Raw genomic sequence first — 7467 nt, 5'->3', positions numbered from 1 at the left:
CATTTATATTATTAATTTTAATAACTGTATATTATTAAATTATATGACTGTTTCAAAATATGTGTATCCCCTCCTATAAGGCTAAGATTTTTCCATTCTTTAACAAAATAATATCCACTAATGTTTTTATCTTTGTTGCCTCAGGTTCCCAGAAGTAGGACATTGAAATAAAAGTTATAGTCATTTTTTTCACATAGAATTTTCCCTATAAAATATAACCAGTTTTCAATCCCTATAATAATGTAGAAGAGGATTTTATCTAGTTGTTTGCCAAAGTGGCAAGACTAAAGAAGGCCTCTCATCTCAATTTTCACTTATTTTTCTATTAGCTGTTACCTACCTTTGCTATTGAATTTTTAAAATAAGATTCTCACAAAAGCCTCAGTTAGTTGCTCTGCATTCCTGGTCCTTGTCTTTGTAAAATACTTCCTAGAAATTGTATTAATACTATATGATTCTACCCCCACTACTCTGCATAGTAACAGGTTAGATTTCACATTGTTGGTTATTAAAAGGCTAATGAAGGAATCTAGTCAAATGTGATGTTCTAAGAGATCACAAACTGAATTGAGTTCAAGCTTAAAACCCCGTGAAAGATTTTTTCTGCCAAAACGGAATCTGGAGGAGTGTTCTGCATTCCTCAGCTTGTTATGGTAACAGCACTGGCATGGCACTGGAAGTTAAAGAAACCTTGAACTGATAAAGCGGTTACCAAAATACTAAACAATTAGCAGATGAAAACAATTCCATGGTGCCCTATCCCTGCGAAGAGCTCTCATGCTACAGCATGACATCCACATGATAATCATTGCACTGAATTATACAGAAGGGCACTTATACAAAAAAGAAGTTCAGAACTCTCATGGTAGGAAATAGAACCCCTCAGCACAACATTCACAATAAGACAAAAAAGTTCTCATTGAATTGTTTTTTTTTCTTTGATTTACTTTGTGGATGATTCTCAAATCTCTATCTCATGTCATCATCTCCCCCATGAAATTCCAAATATGCCCTGACCATTCTCATCCTGTTGTTATCCTTTGGCCCTAATTCATCATGCCTGAAAACAAACCCATGATCCCTACCCTCCACCTCTGAATAGAGACTTCCCCAGACTTGTCTGTTTCTATTCAGGATTATTGTCCCATTTATTCTGGTTCAAAACCTCTTCATTTCTGCCATATTCAACCTGTTTTCTGTGTTCTTATGATATATTTTTGTTTGCTTGCCAATGTATTATTCTTTAGCCTTTCCCATTCATCCCAATATTATCCCTAATAATATTGTTATTATAATCCTTTAACAACAACAAAAAAAGAAAAGTTCTTAAAACTGGTCTCCCTGCCCATAACGTATTTGCTGCTGATTCTTCTTGAGTTAATCTTAACTTCTTGAGTTGATTCTGCTTGGTTAATCTTAAACAAATTTATTATTGTATCCCCCTTTCTTAAAAAATGTGAAAGTTATTGGTCTGCTTTCCTGCCAGTGAAGTGCCTGCCAAATAGCAGAACCCATAGGCCTGACATTGAAAGTCTGTATGATCTATTGCTGCATTAGTTTTTCCATGTGTATATCCACTACATGCCTACATATATATTCAGCTTACCTGAAATACTGTCCAAATCTTGCACATTCTGTGTTCTATCCAGCCTTTTACCTTTTAAATCTGCCAATAGCGTCCCCATAACCATGGATTCTTTTCATATTTTAAAGCTAAGCTCAAAAGCAATGCCATCTAAAGTGGTAAGTCTTATTGTTGGGGAACTTGGGGCTATCATAGCGAACTCCCTGGCAAGCATATTTAGCCACCTGCTGACTCTACCCTTCCCTAAAACTCAGGCATATCATACCTGCCTTTAAGCAAGAGGCATTTCCATACCCATATAAGCATTATTTATCAAATTTTAGGACCACAGGCCTATGCCATGGTACATCAGTCTTAGACTGGTATTCCTATCCTTCATGTTATTTTTCTGAGGGCAGTCAACAGAAAAAGGATTAGAACAGGTTATTTCTACCTACATCTCCCATTTTAAGAAATAAAGATGAAGGCCGGGCACGGTAGGTGGCTGACACCTGTAATCCCAGCACTTTGGGAGGCCAAGGTGGGCAGATCATGAGGTCAGGAGATCGAGAGACCATCCAGGCTAACACTGTGAAACCCCATCTCTACTAAAAATACAAAAAATTAGCTGACATGGTGGCAGGCGCCTGTAGTCTCAGCTACTCAAGAGGCTGAGGCAGGAGAATTGCTTCAACTCAGGAGGCGGAAGTTGCAGTGAGCTGAGATTGTCCCACTGAACTCCAGCGTGGGTGACAGAGCGAGACTCCATCAAAAAAGAAAGAGAGAGAGAGGAAGAGGAGGAGAAGAAGGAAGGGAGGAAGGAAGGACAGGAGGGAGGAAGGAAGGAAGGAAAGAGAAACAATAGGGCCAGATTCTTGCCTGCAATTCTAGCACTTTGGGAGGCCAGGACGGGAGGATCATTTGATCTCCAGAGTTTGAGACCGCTGGCCTGCGCAACCTAGGGAGATCTTGTCTCTATAAAATCATTTAGGCCGGGCGCAGTGGCTCACTCCTGTAATCCCAGCACTTTGGGAGGCCGAGGCAGGTGGATCACCTGAGGTCAGGAGTTCGAGACCAGCTTTGCCAACATGGTGAAACCCCATCTCTACTAAATATACAAAAATTAGACGGTGTGGTAGTGGGTGAGACTCCGTCTCAAAAAAAAAAATTAAAATTAAAATAGTTGGTGTGTTGGCACACATCTGTGGTCACAGCTACTCAGGAGGCTAAGGTGAGAGGATTGCTTGAGCCTGGGAGATTAAGGCTGCAGTGAGCTGTGATTGTGCCATTGCACTCCAGCCTGGGAAACAGAGGGAGACCGCTGTCTCAACAACAACAAAAAAAGATGAGAACAATAAACACTGGGGACTACTAGAGGGGAGTGAATTTTGAAAAACTACATATTGGGTACTATACTCACTACCTGTTTGATGGGATCATTTTTACACAAAACCTCAGTGACATGTCCTTCACCCATGAGCAAACCTGCACATATACGCCTTGAACCTGAAATGAAAGTTAAAAATAATTTCCTTCTTTATGTACAACCAGGGAAAGAACCAAATGATTTTTTAAAAGATGCTTTAAAAGATGTAATTACTTACCAGATAATCTGAAGGGTTAGAGTTCTAGAAATTCTAAGAGCAGGATGTAATCAGTAATGAAACATCTATATCTACAATCTAATGTTTCAAGATTACTCAAGCATCTACAATAAATAAATTATTATCAGGATATTTTATTTTTGGAAGAAAAAGACATTTTACAGCTAAGGTGTTTACTTTTTAATTCTAGAAAGCACTGTCATATTTAACTTGGGTGCATATTCACCTAGCAATTCCACAAGAGAAAAACCATTGAGGGAAACTGTATATTCAAGCAAGATTACCTAGCCATGGTTAACAAACTATACGACTTTCAATATTCCACACAAAAACTTAAGTAAGACTGAAAAAATGCAACTAAGACAGATATTTGCACTCAACGTTAACATATCAATTAAGTAATTTACTAAAACATTTATGGACATCAAATTAGTATAGAGTAGTAAATACTTATGTGAATGCAACTCATACTGTAATCAATGTAATAAAACACTTAACTACAGTGTTGATGCAATAACGATTTGCCTATATTCTTTTGTAGTGTGCCTTTAGGGCCTGTACTTACGTTAGTAATCATCTTAGGAAGTTCACTTGTCAAGATTCCACATGAAAAATTATATAGGCTTACAACTAATGTTAATAGTTGTCTTCATTCATGACTGGCAATGGAACAAATGGACTCTAGGTTTATGACACAGAGAATTTGGAGATAACATGAGGCAGTCAGATACTGTGTAAGCTTTCCTATTATCCTACAAGAGAATTAGGTAAATCCTGAATTATTCTTACACCAAAAGAACTTAAAAAATATTAACAGCAACATATGTATAAGTAACACACCATTTGACATAATTTCTCAGTTTTAGAATGAGGCCCCCAGATTCTGAGGGTTTAGCCACAAAATTATGGCTAACAAAGATGTTCTTGTCTTGAATAAGATGTCAAATAGCTCTCATGCTTTTGATAGAAAAGAAAAGTCCTATGGAAAGGCTTTAACTTTACCAAACCACACTGAAGTGTCGAGTAACTCTGTGGTGTATGTTCTCTAAACTCTTCCCCAGTTTTCTTCAAGAAATACAGCTTTCTGAGGTTATCTAACAATGACCCAGGCAACTTGGTGCCTTGCAGCAGGCAGGGTTTATCTTTTAGGTAAATGTGATTTGAGGATTGCCCCCTTCTTCCTACAAAGTGTATCATTCCCTTTTTTTTTTTTCAATATTGTCATTGAAGGTGCATGACTCATCACCCAATGGTTTCTTCTTTATAAATGCTGACATCATATATGCAAATATTTTACTAATTATGAAGTGAGTTTAGCAGATCTTTGGGACAATATAAGAGACTATCACTCTATTGCATTGAAAGACTTTTAAAATAAATACATAAAAATAAAAACAAAGCTGCTATAGTTCTGTTCAAAACAATTTCCTTCTACCCTGTGTCTTAGATAAATATATCTCAGCCCCTGATGGAGGCTCACTAGTTCTATTCCCTCTGAGAACAACAACCAAAAAAATCTGTAAAACCATCACACTAATCCAACAGTTGAAGACTTGATAACAGATAGTTTTGTCAAAAGAAAATTTTAAAAGATAGAGAACAACCTTGGGTAATACCCATATTTAGGCATTAACAGAAGCCAATTACTGGCAAATAAGACATAGAGAAAAGCAAAGCCACAGAAGTTGGAAAGACAGCAATAAAAAATTACCATCACAAACCCGGAAATGAAGGTGCTGAATTCAAAAGTTATCAGAAATGTTGAAAATAAGCCATAAAAAAAGAACTACAAAGAAGGTCAGTGAGAGACCATAGATAATTTTCAATAAATTTCAAAAGAGTGGTGTGATGAAACCAGGTGTGTAAGGTTAAAAACGTTCTTGGTGCTGAGTAAATGAAAACAAATTTTGTAGACACAAATGTCACTAAGAAATTGAGCGGCAATAGTAAGGTAAGATACAGGACGGTAGTTGAACAGAGATAGGTTTTTGTTTTCTTGTACTGTAGTTGTTTATTTAGATGCAGAAGAAAGAGTCCATGGACAGTGTAAGCCTAAGGCTACAAGTGTGATCGAATATAATGGATGGCAAGGATATGGCACTGAATGCCTTTGGGGGAATTACTCGTCTTTAATTTCTACTTCCTACAATTTTGGCTCTGAACAGACATGAATTAGACCAAAAGGTTAGACCAAAAGGAAGAAACCCCTTCTGAAACCACCAAAATGATGAAAGCATAGGTAAACTTTATAAAAACACCTAGAGGTAAGAAGGGATCTAGAATAATCAGGAATTCCAAAGTATGGAAGTTTGCAGCAAAGTAGGAGGCAGGCTATTTTGTGAGAATAATGGGGATAAGGATGGGAGACTGATTGAGAGTTGAAAAATTTTTATATGAATGCAGTGAAGATCTAAAAGTGTGCGAAAACTCATTCTAAGATGCACTGACTGTTTCACATGAAATACAAAACTTTCAGTCAATAAAACTGAGTAAACTACTTACATTTTTGACAAATCTTTATATCATTCTCAAATTTGCTTTGGTTTAGTCATTAATATTTTGTGCTAGTTATATTCTTTGGGAGAAATAATTCTATCATTTATGACTCCTTTACAGCTGCTAAATTGCTTCTGGGATTTGGAGGGATAATGCCCAATTGCTGCTGTTCTTGTAGTAAAATATTTTTGTGCTACTAAAAAGCCAAGACAACTAATAAATAATTTCCCATGTGTAGACAATCTTATTCACTTAGTCCTTTAACTTACATCTCAATTTAAACCAAATGGAACAACGTAATTCTATTTCTATGTCTAATTTTGGATCAGCTTTTAGGTGAATGGTAATAAGGCTCAATTTCCTATCTATCACCAGCACTAGATTGGACCTAACAATGACAGAGCAAAGCTATTAGCCTGTCCAGAAGATCAGTTAAAGTAGGAAGCCTCTCATCATAATCCTTGCAGCAGCTGTCATTAAATTCCTGCTGCCAAGTGAAAGGCTGAAGCAGCTGGAAATGGAGAAGGGCAGCTAGAAAAACAACTAGGTTTTGATCAGAAATGTTTTCTTACTTTTGTCTACTGCCTTTTGACAAGGACTACTGCTGTGCTCACACAGTTTTTAGACTATGAGTTGTCGACACTTTCTTCTCAATTTTATTCTTTGATATTGAATGAATATGCAATGAAGAAGGGGACAGTGTATCTGACTTTGAGGACAGTAACATTCAACTGTGAAGATAAAAGCTCTGTTAGTTCTTCTCCATCTGAATTTTGAACAACTAAATCACACCTGGCAGTAGTTTGAGACAGCAGGATGGTACTGATAGAGAACGGACTCTGGACAAAAGGGAAAGTGTGTTTTATTCCAGGCTCAACTCCTGTTTAAATATGTGATCTGAAGAAAGGTATTTAATCTGGTGTCTTAAATTAGTTCATCATCTTTCAAATTCAGGTAACACTAGTCACATCCCAGGGTTCTTGGAAGAAGGATATAACACAAATCACCTAACTCAGTATCTGGTATACCATAGGCACTTATTAAATGTAGGTCTCTACAATTCTCTCCTTTAATTCATATTTAAAGGAAGGAATCAGATTATGTTTGTTAGATATAGATTGTTCTGGATTCACTGGTGCATTTATTTTGTGATACAGAGTGTTGAAAGAGGAAAATGTTGGTTTTCCTTGAAGACTGACGAAATGTCCACCAAAAATCACTTATTCTATAATAATTAGGTTATTTCAAACTCTGCCAATCAACTTATTCTTTAAAAATCTTTCAAATTTCTCATATTCTTTTGGGAAAAAAATATTCTCTTTTGACCCCAAGTTTTGTTTATCGGAAAACTAGTTTACATCTTGGGGTTGATATCCCAAAGAATTCTAACAATCAAAAACTGGCTTATGATAGAATTTATACGGATCCTCATAAGGAGTCATGAGGCAAAACTCATGAATTTTGCCTTCTAAAAGAAGTGTTCTCTGCAAAGTAAATGTTCTGATTTCATTTGATATGGAGAAAAAATAATCTTCAAATAATTGTTAATGACTTTAAATCTAGTGTGAGTATAAGATGAATTACTTTGGAAACTGTAAAATTCCATGAGATGAATTATAAGAAAAATATTTGTACTGAGTGTTGATAATATCAAAATGAATAAATATGTGTTTAATTTGGTTTTAATAGAGAATGGTATTCTTGTATAGGTAGTTTAAAAAGAATTACAAACATATTTTACAAATAGTTTTTATTTATTCTAAGGCCAGATGAGTGTTGGGGAAATGGAACTTTTATTTTTAA

Source organism: Rhinopithecus bieti, unplaced genomic scaffold (assembly GCF_001698545.2).
Source record: "Rhinopithecus bieti isolate Rb0 unplaced genomic scaffold, ASM169854v2 scaffold_11291, whole genome shotgun sequence".
NCBI lineage: Eukaryota > Metazoa > Chordata > Mammalia > Primates > Cercopithecidae > Rhinopithecus > Rhinopithecus bieti.
Note: the sequence above shows the minus strand (reverse complement) of the source record.